We start from the raw sequence: 18,709 nt of genomic DNA, 5'->3' as shown, positions 1-18,709 counted from the left end.
AAACAAAATAATTCTAGAACATTTTCAACACCCACAAGATAAACCTCATACCCATTAATAGTCACTATAAATTCTTAATCTTCCTCCACTCCACCTCTGGCAACCACTAATCTACTTTGTTTCCAGGGATTTGCCAGTTCTGAATATTTCATTTAAATGGATTCATACAATATACAAGGCCTTTCATTTCTGTTTTTTTTTCACTTAACATATTTTTGAGGTTCATCCATGTTGTAGCATGTATCAGTATTCATTACTTTTTATGACTTAAGAATATTCCATTTTATGAATACATCACATTTGTTTATCCTTTATTCAGTTGATGGACATTTAAGTTATTCCTACTTTTTGGCTTTTATGGGTAATGCTGCTATGAGTATAATAATAAAAGTGTAATATGCTAATTAGATCAGACAGGCGAACAACCTTCTGGATGTCCCGGACAAAGCCGCTGCAGTGGGGGCTGAGGCAGAGGCGGCTAGGGACAATCAGGCAGGCAGGCGAGCAGTTAGGGGTGATCAGGCAGGCAGGCGAGCAGTTAGGGGTGATCAGGCAGGCAGGCAGGCAGGCAAAGGCGGTTAGAGGCGATCAGGCAGGCAGGCAAGTGGTTAGGGGTGATCAGGCAGGCAGGCGAGCAGTTAGGGGTGATCAGGCAGGCAGGTGAGTGGTTAGGGGTGATCAGGCAGGCAGAGTGGTTAGGGGTGATTAGGCAGGCAGGCAGGTGAGCAGTTAGGAGCCAGCTGTACCAGATTGAGAGAGGGATGTCCGGCTGCCAGTTTAGGCCCGATCGCGCAGGGGCAGTCAGCTATCCCCCCGAGTGGTCCCAGATTGCGAGAGGGTGCAGGCTGGGCTGAGGGACCTCCCCCTCCCAACACTGGTGAATTTCGTGCACCAGTCCTATAGTTCATATATAAGTATTTTGTGGGCATATGTTTTAAATTCTCTTGGGTATATACCTAGAAGTGGAATTGTAGTCATATTACTTTTTAAGGAACTGCCAAACTCTTTTCCAAAGTGTTTGTTTTCTTTTTTTGGGGAAGGGTACCAAATTACTTTATTTGAAGGAATGATATAAATGAAAGACATGAGTGGATGTTGTGGTATCAGTTATGGAAAAGGTAAAGGCAACTCCAACATGCACATATTGCTTTGATTACCAGGGAAGTCACCTCCTTGGCTATGGGAAGTCAGCCTAAGGCTTAGCTCTCATCACTTTCCCAAGGTGTGCTTGTCAAAGAGATATTCTGCCACGTCAGATTTAGAGGCCTCCCTGTGTAAGTTGGTTATGTGGTCACCCAATTCTTTGATGGATTTCACCTGCTCATTCTGTAGTGAGTCTCAATGAAGTCACACAAATGAGGGTCATTTTTGTCAGTGGCCAGTTGGTGCAAGTACAGTAGTGACTGATTCACTTTCTTTCTGCAGCTTCATCAGTTTCTCAGCATGTTCCCTCTCATGAGATTGGTGAAGAAAATATTTGGCAAAATTCTTCAAAGCCACATCATCCTGGTCAAAGTAGCAAAACATGGACAGGTAGACATAGGAAGCGTAGAGGTACAGGTTGATCCGGCGGTTGATGGCGGCCTCCGAGTTCTGGTGGTAGTTCTGGCTCACCTGGGAGGTGGACTTGGTCATTGTCATGGTAGGCAGCTAAGTAATGCCAGAGGTCTTGTCCAGTATCTAGAAGGGTTTAGGAATCTGGAGAAGGGCTGCGTGTAAATTATTAAAGAGTACAGAGATGAAACATAAATTTGGAAGGCATTTTGGGGAGCCAGAGGAGCTTGGCTGTAGGAACCAAGTTCTCCTGTCTCTCTGGACCCCTTGCTTTTTATTAACACAAATTGTCCTAAAGAAAGGTAGACATACATATCAAAGGCAAGGTTTAGTATACAGAATCCATTGTCAGATTGGAGGAATTGCCTACAGCTGTTCAAGTGTTAGGCCGCAGCAGGCAATAACATGTAGATTGAAATGCCCTCAGCTGTCTGGCAGCAAGCAATCATTTATGCATACTTTTCAGGTTTTGGGAAATGGCCTTAGCCATTTCCAATAGGTAATAATATGTATTTTTCAGCCCTTGCTGAAGGCTCAAGGTCCACCAACCTTTTGCTGAACTTCTTGCCTTTATGACCTGCTGGATTTAGCTTCCGGCAGTTAAGGAGAGGTGGCTGTGCAGCGCTGGAGTGGTGGTGGGCACCTTGGGATGTCCAAGGGCACTGAGAGGAGGTGGCAGAGGCTGGATCTGGGCAGCAGGCTGGGATGGTCGAGCCCTGGGTTCTGTCTAAGCACTGTTGAAGCAGGAAACCATGGCCACTCTGCAGACTGTCCAAAGTGTTTGTTTTCTTATTGTCTGGTATTGAGAGTTCTTTAGATATTATGAATACAAGCTCTTTTCCAGATATGTGATTTGAAAATAAGTTCTCCGACTCTTTTTACAGGTTTGTTTTTGCAAAGCAAAAGTGTTAAATTTTGATCAAGTCTAGTTCATTAAAAATTTTTGAGTCATTCTTTTGATGTTGTATCTATGAGATCTTTGCCTAACCTGAAGTCACAAAGATTTTCTCCTACATTTTCTTTTAGAACTTTATAATTTTATATTTTACATTTAGAATTCTGATCTATTTTTGTATAAGATATGGTATAGATTGAAGGTAGAGATTCATTTGTTTGCATGTGGATGCAAATATCCAATTGTTCTAGTATCTTTTACTGAAAAGAATATCCTTTGTCTATTCAATATCTTTGTACTTTTGTAAGTATCAGTAGACTTTATATTGTGTGGGTTTATTTTTGGATTGTAATTGTTTCAGTGATTGGTATGTCTGTCTTTTTACCAATACCACACTTGTCTTGATAACTAGCTTAGTAGTAGTCTTGAAATCAGGTAGTGTGATTCCTCTAACTTGGGTATTTTTAAGATTTTAAAATAACATGTCAGTGTTTTCTGTATAGAAGCTTTAAATAAAAGCTGGAAATTAAAAAGAAATTGAAAATTTATAAAGTAATATTTTATAAACTTAGAGGATTTTAAAGAACATTCTTTGAAAATTTCGATAATAGGAACTAGATGCTGCATAGGAAAAATGTTAATGTTATGGACTTAATATTTTAGGATCTAATGTCAGAAAGACCTATTAGTTATAAATATATGCTTTGGTAGAATTCTATGTAGTAATTCAGCTAATTTCACTGTTAGTATAATAATAGTACAAATTAGTACTCAGGAGTTATATGGATGATTCCAAACTTAATAATGGGTAGGTAGTATTTTGAAAATTTGTTTCTGAGATTTTTCTTTGGAAATTAGAATCCATTTTTTCCTTAAAAACGTTGTTACATATGAGTGAAGAGTTTCCAAAAACCTATTTAATTACAATGTAGCTGAACAGTGCTACTCTACTGGATCCTATAGAGTAAGTATATTAAATGCTGGAGTCATCTAAGTAGTTTTTGGGGGAGGGAAAGAGAAATTGAGCTCTATCTCAACTTTAGGCAATTTTGATGTTGATAAAGTACTTTTTCTATACTACTATTTACAAATCTCCACTCTTCTTATATCAACTTTTTAGGGAGGTGGCAGTGCTTCATAGACTCATCTGAGATTCATCGTCCAACTTTCCAAAAACAATTTTAGCATTTCACATTTCTTTCAAGAGCTAGGCTGCAACAAAATCAGTCATAGGTGCTTCTTATAAATGCAGATTTTTGAATACTTTGCAGAGATTATATATAACTCACTTCTGTGTATAGGACAGCAAAATATTTTCTTCCTTTCGTTTTGTTTAACAAATAACATAGGCACTACTAGGTGCCTTTTAAAAGTACTTTAGGGAAAAGTATTAGAAATTCAGAGGCAGAAGCAGTAGTAAGGGTGGCTTGTGTGATAGAATTATCATTTGTAACATGGAGTACCTATACTTTATAGCCTCCTCTTATTACAGTAGTTTCCCTGTGTCCACAAGGTATATATTCCAAGATCCCCAGTGGGTGCCAGAAACCACAGATTGTACCGATCTTATATATACTCTGTGTTTTGTTTTTTTCCTGTACATGCATACCTTTTCACTTAAAGGAAGATCTTCACTGCTTCTTTTTGGCAAAACAAGTGTCACTACTCTTGCACTTTGGGGCTGATATTAAGTAAAATACTGCAATCCTGACAGTCAATTTGATAACCTAGCTGGCTACCAAGAGACAATAATGGGCCAGAAGCATACACAGCATGGATACACTGAGAAAAGGGATGGTACCAAGAGAGTTGGAGCAAGATGGTATGAGATCTCATGATGCTACTCAGGACAGTGCACAATTTATAACTTATGAATTGCTTATTTCTGGAATTTTCCACTGATTATTTTCAGATCGTGGTTGAACACTGGTAACTGGGACCCCAGTTAAATGAAATTCAGGAAAGCGAAACCTAGGATAAAGGGGGATTCCTTCTCCCTCTTTCTCTTGTTTTTTCTAAAATTAAAATACGTGGACAAATTTGCAATTTTTTTGTTATTATGCCTGACATTTATGTAACATTAGAAGCTCAGATTTGTTTTTAACTAATTTGCATAGTCTGTTTTTGAAATATTAATCTTTTTGTGTTATTTTTATAATAGTCTTTTCCTCCCCAATTGATATATTTTACCTCAATTTAAAGACACAAAAAAGGAGGCTCAGAAACGTTAAGCAACCAAATTACACAGATAGTAAGTAGCAAAGCTGGAATTTGAGCAGATTAATCTGACTTCAATGCCCAAGATTTTTTTTTAAATTTATCTTTATTGTTGGAAGTATTACAGATCCCCTCCTTTTTTTCTTCATTGACCCCTCTCCTCTCTACTCCCATTCCCTTCCCAGGCCTTCACCCCACTATTGTCTGTGTCCATGGGTTATGCATATATGCATATAAATTCTTTAGTAGATCTCTTCCCTCCCTCGCCCCCCTTCCTCAGGAACCTCAGTCTGTTGAATGCTTCCATGTCACTGAATCTATTGTGTTTGTCAATTTATTTTGTTCATAAGTTTTCACATATAAGTGAAATCGTGTGATACTTGTCTTTCTCTAACTGACTAGTTTCATTAGCATAATATTCTCCAGGCCCCTTCATGCTGTCTCAAAAGGTAAGAGATCCTTTTTTTACAGCAGCATAATATTCCATTTTGGAAATGTACCACAGTTTGTTTTTTACCCATTTCATCTACTGATGGGCACTTGGGCTGTTTCCAAATCTTAGCTATTGTAAATAACGCTGCTTTGAACATATGTGTGCATATATTCTTTCTGATTGATGTTTTGGGTTTCTTAGGATATATTCTTAGAAGTGGGGTCACTGGGTCAAATAGCAGTTCCATTTTAAAATTTTTTTTATTTTTTATTTTTTTAAAATTAATTTCTTTATTGATTAAGGTATCACATATTTGTCCTCATCCCCCCATTTCCATCCCACACCCCTCCCCACGCATGCCCCCACTCCCCTGTTGTCCTTAACCACTGGTTAGGCTCATATGCATGCACACAAGTCCTTTGGTTGATCTCTCCCCTTTAACCCCACCTTCCCCTACCCTCCCTCTGAGGCCCGACAGTCTGATCCATGCCTCCTTGTTTCTGGGTCTGTTCTTGTTCATCAGTCTATGTTGTTCATTATTTCCCCTAGATGAGTGAGATCATGTGCTATTAGAAATACACTTACATGAACCGAAAATGAGACAAGCAATAATGGTTATGCTGAGAGGCAAATGAATCAGTCTGTAGTGAGTTTCTTTCTGGGCCAACAGTTCTTTTGAGACCCAATTTCAATGTCCACCAGTTCCTTATGTGTACATGTCAGCAATGACATTTCAGTTCTGGATGGTGGACAAATGGTGGTAATGCAGGTCCGACTCTCTCTGGTTTGGTCCTGGGCAACCTGCAGTGACGCACAGCTGCTGACTGCTAGTATGGCAAGGCGACGTCAGCGTCTTCCATCTCTGGACTGCTTCTCTTCTGTCTTCATGGCTGGAGTAGTCCTGTCGATTCCTCTCTGTTGCTGGAATCCACATGATCTCGGAGTTGTTTTCTGAAAATATACAAACATATTCTCGACCAAAAGTTAATAAAGGAATCTTTTCTATAAATTTGACTTGGGATCCTATTTCATTTTTTTCCCAAATGATTTTCCTCTGGCTTGTTTTGACACCTTGTGTGTTTTTCATGGGTGTCTTGCTTTTAGCCTTAGAATTAATTTTCTAAAGTATTAATTTTCTAGATGTAATTTACTTACAGGATATTTTTCCTTACATGATATTCTTCTACTATCCCCCCTTTTTTTATTTAAGTATTAGGAGGCTTTTGAAAATTTTATAATGTAGTCTTGATGGCTTTTATTTTTTTTTAAATTTCTTTATTGATTAAGGTGCCACATATTTGTTCTCATCCCCCCATTCCCATCCCACACCCCTCCCCACGGATGCCCCCACCCCCCTGTTGTCCTTAACCATTGGTTAGGCTCGTATGCATGCACACAAGTCCTTTGGTTGATCTCTCCCCCCTACCCCCACCCTCCCCTACCCTCCCTCTGAGGCCCGACAGTCCGATCGATGCCTCCTTGTTTCTGGGTCTGTTCTTGTTCATCAGTCTATGTTGTTCATCATTTCCCCTAGATGAGTGAGATCATGTGTTACTAGAAATATACTTATAAGAACCGAATGTGAGACGAGCAATAATAGTTATGCTGACAGGCAAATGAATCAGTCTGTAGTGAGTTTCTTTCTGAACCAACAGTTCTTTTGAGACCCAATTTCAATGTCCACCAGTTCCTTATGTGTACATGTCAGCACTGACTTTTCAGTTCTGGATGGTGGACAAATGGTGGTAATGCAGGTCCGACTCCCTCTGGTTTGGTCTCGCCCGGACCCAGGGTCGTGGCCTCACCCGGTCCTGGGGGTGCGTGGCTTCACCCGGATCCAGGGGCGCGCAGCCTCCCCTGGACCCAGGGGTGCGCGGCCTCACCTGGACCCGGGGGCGTGCGGGATGACTTTTAAATTTTAATTTTTTGCACTATAATATTACTGTTTTAGGTTCATTACATGGTGCACAATTTTATCATGAGATGAACTACCAAAACAATTTTAAATAACACTTTAGGAACACCTTTTTGTCCAGTACAATTAATTTTTCTAGAATATTTGCTTGTTTCAACTAGCCAATTTAAATTTGCCTGAAAACTTGACTACTATTTTACTGTCAAATTTATTACTCTAACAACAATCTTATTTTACCCTGTAAATACTAGTGGAAAGGATTATTTGCCTTCTTGAGTAGGTCCTGAGCATTCCTGGTGGTAGGCTGGATTTAGATATCATAAACCCACTTCCCCACACCATGGGTACAAGACAACTCAAACAATTCTTGTTGGAGTGAGTGGGCAACTGCTGTCGGCCAAGTCTCTGTCTGTTACCCGGGTCCCGATTTGAGCTGGGCATGGGACGTTAAGCAACCCTGGGGGCAGGAGACTTCCTTCAGAAGGGGTGAGTGTTCAGGCCCCTGCAAAGTTGGGGGGTGAGGGTCTGTGCCCCACCTCTGTTGACCCCCAGGTTCTCTCCTGATGGCCCCTCTGTGACTGTGCCTATCTTAGGTTGTTCCTTCCCTGAGGAATCTTACCCGTCTCTGGCTAACCAGCCATCCTCCGGGGCCAAGCAGGGTGATGGGAGGTTCAGTTCTGTCTCCTTGGTCGCCTATGCCCCCATGGCCTCCATGCCCAGCACCTGCCTTGGGATCCCCTCGCCTGCTGGCGGGGCCCCAGCACTGATCACATATCTTGGGGAACCCAGGTTTCTTCTCCAGGGAGGGCAGCAGTTCCATTTTTAATTTTTTTGAGGAAACTCCACACTGTTTTCCACAGTGGCTGTACCAGTCTACATTCCCACCAGCAGTATACTAGGGTTCCTTTTTCTCCACATCCTCGCCAGCACTTGTTGCTTGTTGATTTATTGATGATAGCCATTCTGACGGGTGTGAGATGGTGGTACCTCTGTCATTTTAGTTTGCATCTCTCTGATGATCAGTGATTTTGAACATTTTTTCATGTCTCTTGGCCATTTGTATATCCTTTTTGGAGAAGTTGTCTATTTAGGTCCTCTGTCCATTTTTTTTATTGGATTACTAGAGTCCTGTTGCACGAAATTCGTGCACTGGGCGGGAGGGTGTCCCTCAGCGCAGCCTGTACCCTCTCCAATCTGGAACATCCTTCTCACAATCCAGGACTGCTGGCACCCAACCGCTCACCTCCCTGCCAGCCTAATTGACACCTAACTGCTCTCCTGCTCACCCGATTGCCCCCAGATGCCCTCCCCTGCTGGCCCGATTGCCCCCAACTGGCCTCCCCTGCTGGCCCGGTAACCCCAACTGCCCTACCCTGCCGGCCCAGTTGCCCCCAACTTCCCTTCCCTGCTAGCCCGGTCACCCCCAACTGCCCTTCCCTGCTGGTCTGGACCCCCCCCCCCCAACTGCCCTCCCCTGCAGGCCTGGTAACCCCCAACTGCCCTCCCCTGCCGGTCCAATTGCTCCCAACTGCCCTCCCCTGCTGGCCTGGTAACCCCCAACTGCCCTGCCCTGCCGGTCCAGTCGCCCCCAACTTCCCTCCCCTGCCGGCCCGGTCACCCCCAACTACCCTCCCCTCCTGGCCTGGTCCCCCACAACTGCCCTCCACTGCAGGCCTGGTAACCCTCAACTGCCCTCCCCTGCTGGCCTGGTTGCCCCTAACTGCTCTCCCCTACAGGCTGGTCACCCCTAACTGCTCTCCCCTATGGGCCTGTTCACCCCCAACTGCCCTCCCTGCAGGGCTGGTTGCCCCTAACTGCCCTCTCCTGCAGGCTTGGTCTCCCCCAACTGCCCTCCCCTGCAGGCCTGTTCCCCCCCACCTGCCTTCTCTGCAGGCCTGGTCCCCCCCAACTTCCCTCCTCTGCAGGCCTGGTTGCTCCCAACTGCCTCCCCTTCAGGCCTGGTCTCCCCCAACTGCCTCCCCTTCAGGCCTGGTCTCCCCCAACTGCCCTCCCCTGCAGGCCTGGTTGCCCCCAGCTGCCCTCCCCTGCCTGCCATCTTGTGGTGGCCATCTTTGACCACATGGGTCGGCCATCTTGTGTGAGGGCACGAGGGTCAATTTGCATATTATCTCTTTATTATTATAGGATTTGTCTCCCTTTTATTGAGTTGTATGAGTATTTTATATATTTCAGAAAATAATCCCTTATCCAAACTTATCATTGGCAAATATTTTCTCCTATACAATGGATTCCCTTTTAATTTTGATGCTGGTTTCTTTTGCTGTGCAGAAGCTTTTTATTTTGATACTAGAGGCCCGGTGCATGAAAATTCATGCACCAGAGCGGGGAGTTCCCTCAGCCCGGCCTGCCCCCTCTCATAGTCCAGGAGTCCTCAGAGGCGGGAGGCGACCCAGCGATCAGGGGAAGGTGACGCTGCATCACACCTCTGCTGCTGCCACTGCCAGCAGTGCAAGCCTCAGCCAGCCCTGGTTACCTGAGCCTCGGGCGGCCCTGGGTGGCTGGGCAGCCACCATCCAAGGCTTGCCTGCGCCTCAGGCCGGCCCTGGGCGGCTAGGGTGGGGGCTGAGGGGACTGGGGGACTCCAGAGACAGGCACGCGGAGTGGCGGGCCCAGCCTTGCCGTGCGCCTGCCGCCCCAGCCGGGCTGAGGGGACTGGGTGCTGCCATCTTGTGGCTGTGGGTGCTGCCATCTTTGAGGGCGTGGCAGTCAATTAGCACATTTCCTCCTTATTGGCTGTGGGTGCCGCCATCTTTGAGGGTAGGGCAGTCAATTAGCATACTTCCTTCTTATTGGCTGTGGGTGCCGCCATCTTTGTGACAGCGTGAGGGTCAGTTAGCATATTACCTCTTTATTAGATAGGATAGTCCCATTTGTTTATTTTTTGTTTCTCTTGCTCTAGGTGTTGTATCAGTGAAAATTTTGCTATGTGAGATGTCTGATATTTTGCTATCTTTTCTGCAAGGATTTTTATGGTTTCATGATTTACAGTTACGTCTTTTATCTATTTTGAGTTTATTCTTGTGTATTGTGTAAGTTGGTAGTCTAGTTTCATTTTTTGCATGTACCTGTTCAATTTTATCAATACCATTAATTGAAGAGACTATCTTGACTCCAGTGTATGCCTTTGCCTCCTTTATCAACTATTAATTGAGCATAATGGTTTGGGTCAATTTCTGGGTTCTCTGTTCCATTGGTCTATATGCCTGTTCTTGTGCAAGTACCAGGCTGTTTTGAGTAGAGTGGCTTTGTAGTATAACTTGATATCTGGTATTGTGAATCCTCCAACTTTGTTCTTCTTTCTCTAGATTGCTGTGGCTATTCGGGGTCTTTTTTAGTCCCATATAATTTTTGGAGTATTTGTTTTAGATCTGTGAAATATGCCATTGGTATTTTAATAGAGAGTCCATTAAATCTATAGATTGCTTTGGGTAGTATGGACATTTAAGTGATGTTAATTCTACCAATCCATGAAGGTCATATATTCTTCCTCTTGTTTATATCTTCCTCTATCTCTTTTTTTTCAGTGTCCTGTAGTTTTCTGAGTACAGGTCTTTTACCTCCTTGGTTAGATTTATTCCTAAGTTATCTTAATTTTTTTGTTGCAGTGGTAAATGGGATTTTAAATATTTTTTTAGTATCTCTTTGTGGGAATTCATTATTGGTGTATAAAAATGCCATAGATATCTAGGTGTTAATTTTGTATCCTGCTACGTTGCCAAATTCATTTATTAAATCTAGTAGTTTGGTGGAGTCTTTGTTTTTTTTTGTTTTTTTTTTAATGTACAATATCATGATATCATGTCATCAGCGAATAATGACAGTTTTACTGCCTCTTTTCCAAGTTTGATGCCTTATTTAGGTTTTCGTCTTGTCTGATAGCTGTGGCTAAGATTTCCAGTATTATTTTGAATAAGTTGTGAAAGCGGACTTCCCCGTCTTGTTCCTGTTCTTAGGGGGAATGCTTTTAGTTTTTGCCCATTGCGAATAATGCTGGCTGTAGGTTTGTCATATATGGCCTTTATTATGTTGAGGTATGATTCTTCTATTCCCACTTTCCTGAGAGTTTTTATCAAAAATGGGTGTTGAATTTTATTGAATGCTTTTTCTGTGTCTATTTATATGATGATATGGTTTTTGTCTTTCAATTTATTTATGTGATGTATCACATTTATTTATTTACAAGTATTGTACCAGCCTTTTTTTTTTAAATGTCTTCTCTGATCTATGTGTTATTTAAAACTAATGTTTATTTAATAATATTCACATATTTTAGGATTTTTCATCTTTTTTCTGTTACCAATTTCGAATTCAATTCTGTTGTGGTCTGAAAGCAAACTTTGTATGACTATTCATTTAAATTTGTTAAGGTATGTTTTATGGCCCAGAGTGTGGTCTATCTTGGTGAATACTCCATGTGAGCTTGAGAAGAATATGTATTCTGCTGCTGTTTGGATGAAATACTCTGTAAGTTTCAATTAGATCCCTCCCTTTATTTTTAATTTAGTGTTTATATTTAGAGTGATTTCTTGTAGATACCTTATAGTTGGTGTTTAAAATCTTTTAAAAATTTTATTTATTGATTTTAGAGAGAGAGGAAGGAGGAGAGAAACATTGAACTACTGAACCACTTATTTATGAATTCATTGGTTAATTCTTGTATGTGCCCTGACCAGGGATTGAACCCACACACAATCTTGAATAATGGGGAATACGCTCTAACCAACAGAGCTACCTGGCCAGGGCTATAGTTGAGTTATGTTTTCTTATCCACTCTGTCAAATCTCTGTTTCTTAATTATTATGTTAAGATCATTATTTTCTCTAAAGTGATTATAGTTAGATTAATGGATTTATAGCTATCATATTTGTAGCTCTTCTATTTGTTGCATGTCTTTGCTTTTAAAATCTTCCTCTTTTTTTTTCCTGCCTTCTCTGGTTTTAATTGAGCATTTTGTATGAGTTAATTTTTTTATTCTCTTAGCATATCAATTATACTTATTTAAATTTTTTGAATGGTTGGCCTAGAATTGCATTATACATTTAATCTAATTCCACTTTTAATAACACTATACTACTTCACAAATAATTGGAGGTACCTTATGATAGAGCAACCCAATCTATTCCTTCTGCCCATTATAATGTTGCTGTCATTTATTTCACTTATTCATAAGTTATACTCAGTTCACTGATGCTGTTATTGTTTTGAACAATTTTTCATTAAATTATTCAGAATAAGGAAACAAAAGGCTTAACTTTACTTTTCTTTATTTCTTTTCTCATGTTCTTATGGATCAGAGTTTCTGACCTATGTCAGTTTTTTTTTTTAAATCTGAAAACTTTTAACACTTCTTGTAAGGGAGGTCTACTAGCAAAAATTCCATTAGTTTTTGTGCCTAGAAAGTATTTCTTTTTACCCTCTCCCCCTTTCAAAAAATGTGCTAAGATACAACATAAAATTTGTCATCTTAACCATTTTTAAGTCTACTAGTATAGTTCACTGGCATTGAGTATATTCACATTATTCTATAACCATCACCACCATCTATCTTTAGAACTCTTTATTTCACAACACTGAAATATTACACCCATCCTATATAATAAAAGCCTAATAAGCAAATTGACCAAATGGCGGAATGACCGGTCACTATGACGTGCAGTGACTGCCAGGGGGCAGATGCTCAATGCAGGAGCTGCTGCAAGCCCGCAGGCCCCAGGCTAGCCAAGGCGGGTGCCAGTGGGGACAATCACCCCACTAGTCACCCTGCAGAGGGAAGCGACCGGCAGTGGCGGTGCGGGGCGGGGCCGGCGAGTGGGCGGCGCCAGGCCTGCCAAGGCGGGTGCCAGCGGGGACTCCCCGCCGATCGCCCCACCGGTTGCCCCACAGATCGGCCCTGATTGCCGGCCAGGCCTAGGGACCCTTCCCATGCATGAATTTTGTGCATTGGGCCTCTAGTTAAGCAGTAACTTCATATTTTCCTTCACCCCTATTACTACCATGATATTTTCTGTCTCTCTGTATTTGACTGGGATAGGTACTTCATATAAGTGTTACCATACAATATTTGTCCTTTTGTGTCTGGTTTATTTCACTTAACCTCTTCAAGGTTCATTTATGTTGTTGCCTGAGTCAGAGTTTCAGTTATTTTTAAGGCTGAATAATATTCCATCGTATGTATATACCACATTTTGTTTCTCAGTCCATCTGTCAATGGATACATGGGTTGCTTCCATCTTTTGGCTATTGTGAATAATGCTGCTATAGACTTAAGTATGCAAATATCTTTTTAAGTCCCTGTTTTCAAATATTTTGGGTATATACCTCCCAGTGGGATTGCTGGTAATTTTATTTTTATTTTTGAGAAACTTCATACTACTTTCCATAGAGGTTGCGCCATTTTACTATATTCTTACCAACAGTGCACAAGGGTTCTAATTTCTTCACATGTTCGGAAATGTTTATTTTCTGTTTTGTTGATAAGCCATCCTAATGAGTGTGAGGTTCACATTTCCCTAATGATTAGTGATGTTGAACATCTTTTCCTGTGTTTATTGGCCATTTGTATCTCTTCTTTGAACAAATGTCTATTTAAGACCTTTGGCCATTCTTTAATTGCTTTTCATTGTTGTTGAGTTGTAGGAGTTCTTTATATATTCTGGATATATGATTTGTAAATATTTCTCCCATTCCATGTGTTACCTTTGTGCTGTTAATAATTTCCTATGATGCACAAAAGTTGAAATCCAAATCATCTATTTTTTTGGTATTATTTCTTGTGCTTTTGGTGTCATATTAAAGAAATCATTGCCAAATCCAGTGTCATGGAACTTTTTACCTATGCTTTCTTCTAAGAGTTTTATAATTTGAAGGCCTGACATTTAAATCTTTGATCCATTTTGAGTTAATTTTTGGATATGTTATGTGGCTTTGGTATTAAATTAATGCTGCCCTCATAGATTGAGTTGGGAAGTATTTCTTTCACTTCAGTTTTTTTGGAAGTTTGCAGAAGATTGGTGTTTTGTTTTGTTTTGTTTTTACACTAGAGGCTTGGTGCACCTATTAATGCACTGGCGGGGTCCCTCAGGGTGGCCTGTGGGGATCGGGCCCCACTCACGCCTCCAAGCTTGCAGCCCCAGCTCGTGCCCCCAGCCTCGAAGCCTTGCGGCCCTGCCTGGCCCCCCGCCGTGGCCTGGCACCACCCCCTCACCTGCGGGGTGATCAATGGGGTTGGGCCCTCCTCACGCCTGCCCGGCTCCCTCAGTGTCTGGGAGACAGACAGCGGCCCTGCCCCCCTCCTCCCCCTGCCACTGCCACTGGTCGCCATCTGCAGGGCAATCAGTCAGCAGGGCAACCAGGCTCCCACTTTCACCCACCTTGGCCTGGTGCCACCTGCTCACCATCTCACCCTGGTCCCACTCTGGTCAGGGCCAGCAGCGCCTCCACCGATGCCCACCATGTTCCGTGCCACCCCTTGGTGGTCAGCGCTCATCATAGCAAGCGGTTGAACTCCCGGTTGAACAATTTGCATATTAGGCTTTTATTATATAGGATGTTTGGTAGAATTCATAGTGAATCCATCTGTTCTTGGGCTTTTTGTTGTTGTTGTGAGGTTCTTGATTACTGGTAAAAATCTTCTTACTAATTATAGCTCTCTATCAATATTTTTAAGATTTATTAGTATTAAAGTTGTGTTTCCAGGGTTGTATCCATTTCATCTAGGTTATCCAATTTATTGACATAATAGTACCGTATTTTCCGGCGTATAAGATGACTGGGCATATAGAAGATTTTCCTGTGTTAAAAAGTCGTCTTATACGCCGGAAAATATGGTACTTAACCTTTTGCACTCGGATGTCGAGTGTGACTTGACACGGTTAGCATTAGAATAAAGGAAACAAGAAAAAAGCAAGCGAGTGCAAAGGGTTAATACTGCTCTCTTATAATCTTTTTTTATATCTGTAGAATTGGTAGTATTGTCCCATTTTTTTTATCTTAGTTATTTGACTCTTCTTTCCTTTCTTCTTAGCCTAACTAAAGATTTGTCAATTTTGTTGCTTTATTTGAAGACCCACTTTTGATTTCATCAATTTTTCTATTGGTTTTCTTATTGCTATTTTGTTTATCTCTATTATATTCTTTATTATTTTGGTCTCTGGTAGCTTTGGGTTTAATACTTTTCTATTTCTTTAAGGTGCAGATTTAGGTTGTTGATTTGGGTTATGTATTCTTTTTTTTAACATAAACATAGCTATAAATTTCTTTCCCAGGGCAGCTTTTGCTGTATCCTACAAATTTTGGTATGTTGTGTTTTCATTTTAATTTTTCTTGCTTTTACATTTTTCTTGTGATTTCTTCTTTGACTCATTGCTTGTTTAAAAGTGTGTTGCTTGGCCTTAGCTGATTTGGCTCAGTGTATAGAGCATCGGCTTGTGGACCTAAGGATCCTGGGTTCGATTCCAGTCAAGGGCATGTACCTCAATTGGAGGTTCCTCCTCGGCCTGGGCCCTGGTCGAGGCTCATGCAGAAGGCAACCAATTGATGTGTTTCTCTCACATCGATGTTTCTCTCTGTCTTTCCCTCTCCTCTTCCATTCTCTCTAAAAATCAATGGAAAAATATCCTCAGATTAGGATTAACAACAACAACAACAAAAAAAGTGTGTTGCCCTGCTGGCATGGTTTAGTGGTTGGGCATCAAGCTGTGAATCAGGAGGTCACATTTCAATTCCTGGTCAGGGCACATGCCCTGGTGGCAGGCTTGATCCCCAGTGTGGGGCATGCAGAAGGCAGCCAATCAATGATTCTCTCTCATCATTGATGTTTCTATTTCTCTCTCCCTCTCCCTTCTTCTCTGAAATTATTAAAAACATGTTTTTAAAAAGGTGTTAAGTTTTTGAAATTTTTAGTTTTCCTTCTATTAATTTCTAGAATCATTCCATTGTTATCAGAAAAGATACCTTATATGATTTTAATCCTTTAATATTTATTCAGATTTGTCATCTAATATGTGACCTATGCTATAGAAAGTTCCATGTGCACTTGAGAAAATTGTGTATTCTGCTGTTGTCGAGTAGAATGTTTTATATATATACTAGTGGCCTGGTGTGCGAAATTCGTGCACATTAAAAGGGGGACCCAGAGTCAAGTCCCTGCCTACCTATATGTGCCTCAAAATCGCGTGAGACCCAGACCTGGCTGCCTACCCCCATTGGGCTAGATCCAGACCCGGCCAGTCCCACCCTTGTCAAGCCCCGTTGGGCAGGGGGCATAGCCTCAGGTCCCCTGGCCTGGTGCCAGGATGGGAGTGTGGCCTGAGGTCCCCCAGATGGGGCGGAGGGGGCGTGCCTTGAGGTCCCCTGTCAAACCCTGCCGAGTGGGGGCCATGGCCTGAGGTCCCCAGTCAAGCCCCACTGGCAGGGGGGCGTAGCCTCAGGTCCCCCGTCAAGTCTCACTGGGCTGGGGGCGCGGCCTGAGTTCCCCTGACCCAGCATTGGGGGTGCACCTTGAGGTCCTCTGTCAAGCCCTGCTGGGTGGGGAGCATGGCCTGAGGTCCCCTGTCAAGCCCTGCCAGGCAGGGGGGCGCGGCCTCAGGTCCCCTGGCCCAGTGCTGGGGTGGGAGTGCGGCCTGAGGTCCCCTGGCCTGGTACCGTGGCAGGGATTGAGGCCTGAGGTCCCTGTCAAGCCCTGCCAGGTGAGGGGCGTGGCCTGAGGTCCCTTGTCAAGCCCTGCCGGGTGGGGGTCACGGCCTGAGGTCCCCTGTCAAACCCTGCCGGGTGGGGGGTGAAGCCTGAGGTCCCTTGTTAAGCCTTATCGGGTGGGGGGCGTGGCCTGAGGTCCCCTGTCAAGCCCCATTGGGGCGGGGTAGGGCGTAGCCTCAGGTCCCTGCTGATTGCTGGGGACTCCTTAAGAGAACTTGGCCTCAGCTGTGGTGCAGCCATCTTTGTGACAGAGTGATGGTCAATTAGCATATTCCCTCTTTATTAGATAGGATTAATTTCAATTAGTCTTATTTCCTTGTTAATATTCTGTTTTTTTCTATCCATTATTAAAGGTGTACAGGTATATTGAACCCTCCTAGTATTATTGTAGAGCTATCTGTTTCTCTTTTAATTTCTGTCAATGTTTGCATCATACGTTTTTGAGCTCTGATATATATTTGTTTACAATTATTATATCTTTTTAGTGAATTGACCCTTTTGTCATCATAGACTATCCTTCTTTTCCTGTCATAGTGGCTTTGACTTGCAGCCCATTTTGTTTAATATTAGTATAGCTATCTCTGCTACCCACAGGGACATCTACATTTTGTGAGTCTGTCTGGTGATTACACCACCCTGGACCCAGACATAAGAGGTTTGGACTCCTACACTGCACAGCAAAAGACAATGGTAAACCACTGCTGCATTTTCTTAGTTTTTCCATTTTATCTTACCTTGAAAACCCTATGATGAGACAGTCCAAAATGAAATATGAGATAGTGCTGAAAGGTGGAGAGTTCCAGGTCAGAGAGTACTCAAATGGTTACTTGAGAATAGCATTGTTGCTAATAACATAGCTAGACCAAAGCCAGAAGGACGTCTAGTGGTTGATGTGCACAAAGGCAAAAGGAAAGTACAGTGCTCTACAACACATTCAATTAGAACATGGAATGTAACAAGTATGAACCAAGGTAAAATGAAAATTATAAAGGAAGAAATGGAACATCTAAACATTGCAGTGCTTGGAGTTAGTGAGCTAAAATGGACTGGAATGCAACATTTCCAGTCAGACAACTACGGAGTGTTCTACTCTGGACATGACAAACTCAGAAGAAATGGAGTGGCTTCACTACTGAGGCTTCACTAGAGGACAGGCATTTAGGGGCTACACTGTAAAGTCTGACCAAGTAATATTGATGAGACTTATAGGGAAACCTATTAACATAAACGCTCACTCAAGTCTGTGCTCCTAATTATATGCTGAAGATGAAATCAGAAGCTCATGCCAATATCCAAGAAGAATTTGATCACACTTCAAAAAAACAAACATGCTGATAATTATAGGTGATTGGAATGCAAAAGTAGGAAATGAGGGATCAGAAATGAAGCAGGAAATTGGCTTGTGGATTTCTGTGAACCCAGCAACTTGTCCATTACAAACACATGGCTCAAACAGCTGAACAGAAGACTATATATGGACATCACCAGATGGTTAATACAGAAATAAAAAAGACTGTAATTGGAAGCAGGAGATGGAGAAGCTGTATTCTCTCCACTAAAACAAGAACAGAAGCAGATTGAGGCACTGACCACCAACTGTTAATATCAAACATTAGAATAAAGCTGAAGAAGAGCGTGAAGATAATTATACTTTCAAAATATAATGTAAATAACATTCATGATGGATTTGAAGTCCACATAAAAAACAGACGGTTAAACTTGATTGACTGACTACCAGAAGAAGTGTGGACTAAAACTAGAAATATTATTATGGAAGATGAGAAAAAACAATACTGGAAGGAAAAATCAAGATGGATGAAGGAAAAAACACTAAAAATTGTTAAAGACAGGCAAGAGGCAAAAGTAAAAAGGTGGCAAAACCCTGAATATAGTTTTTCAACCACTATCATGTAGAGGTAAAGGGAACTATTTCAATAGTCAATGTAAGAAGATAGAAGAGAACAATAAAAAAGGAAAAACA

General features: G+C 42.1%; 1 protein-coding gene and 1 pseudogene across 7 annotated transcripts in view; one reads left to right on the top strand and one right to left on the bottom strand.

The window, feature by feature from the left end:
* The window catches only part of VPS13A (vacuolar protein sorting 13 homolog A), a 215,167-nt gene that overhangs the window by 5,307 nt on the left and 191,151 nt on the right, over positions 1-18,709 (top strand). The window lies entirely within an intron of this gene.
* On the bottom strand, positions 628-2,118 carry LOC307111030 (ferritin heavy chain-like; annotated as a pseudogene). The gene has a single exon. The product of its transcript is annotated as a ferritin heavy chain-like (transcript).

This window comes from Cnephaeus nilssonii (assembly GCF_951640355.1).
Source record: "Cnephaeus nilssonii genome assembly, chromosome: 14".
Classification (NCBI taxonomy): domain Eukaryota; kingdom Metazoa; phylum Chordata; class Mammalia; order Chiroptera; family Vespertilionidae; genus Cnephaeus; species Cnephaeus nilssonii.
The sequence above is the reverse complement of the archived record's forward strand: the minus strand, read 5'-3'. Positions and strand labels throughout refer to the sequence as shown.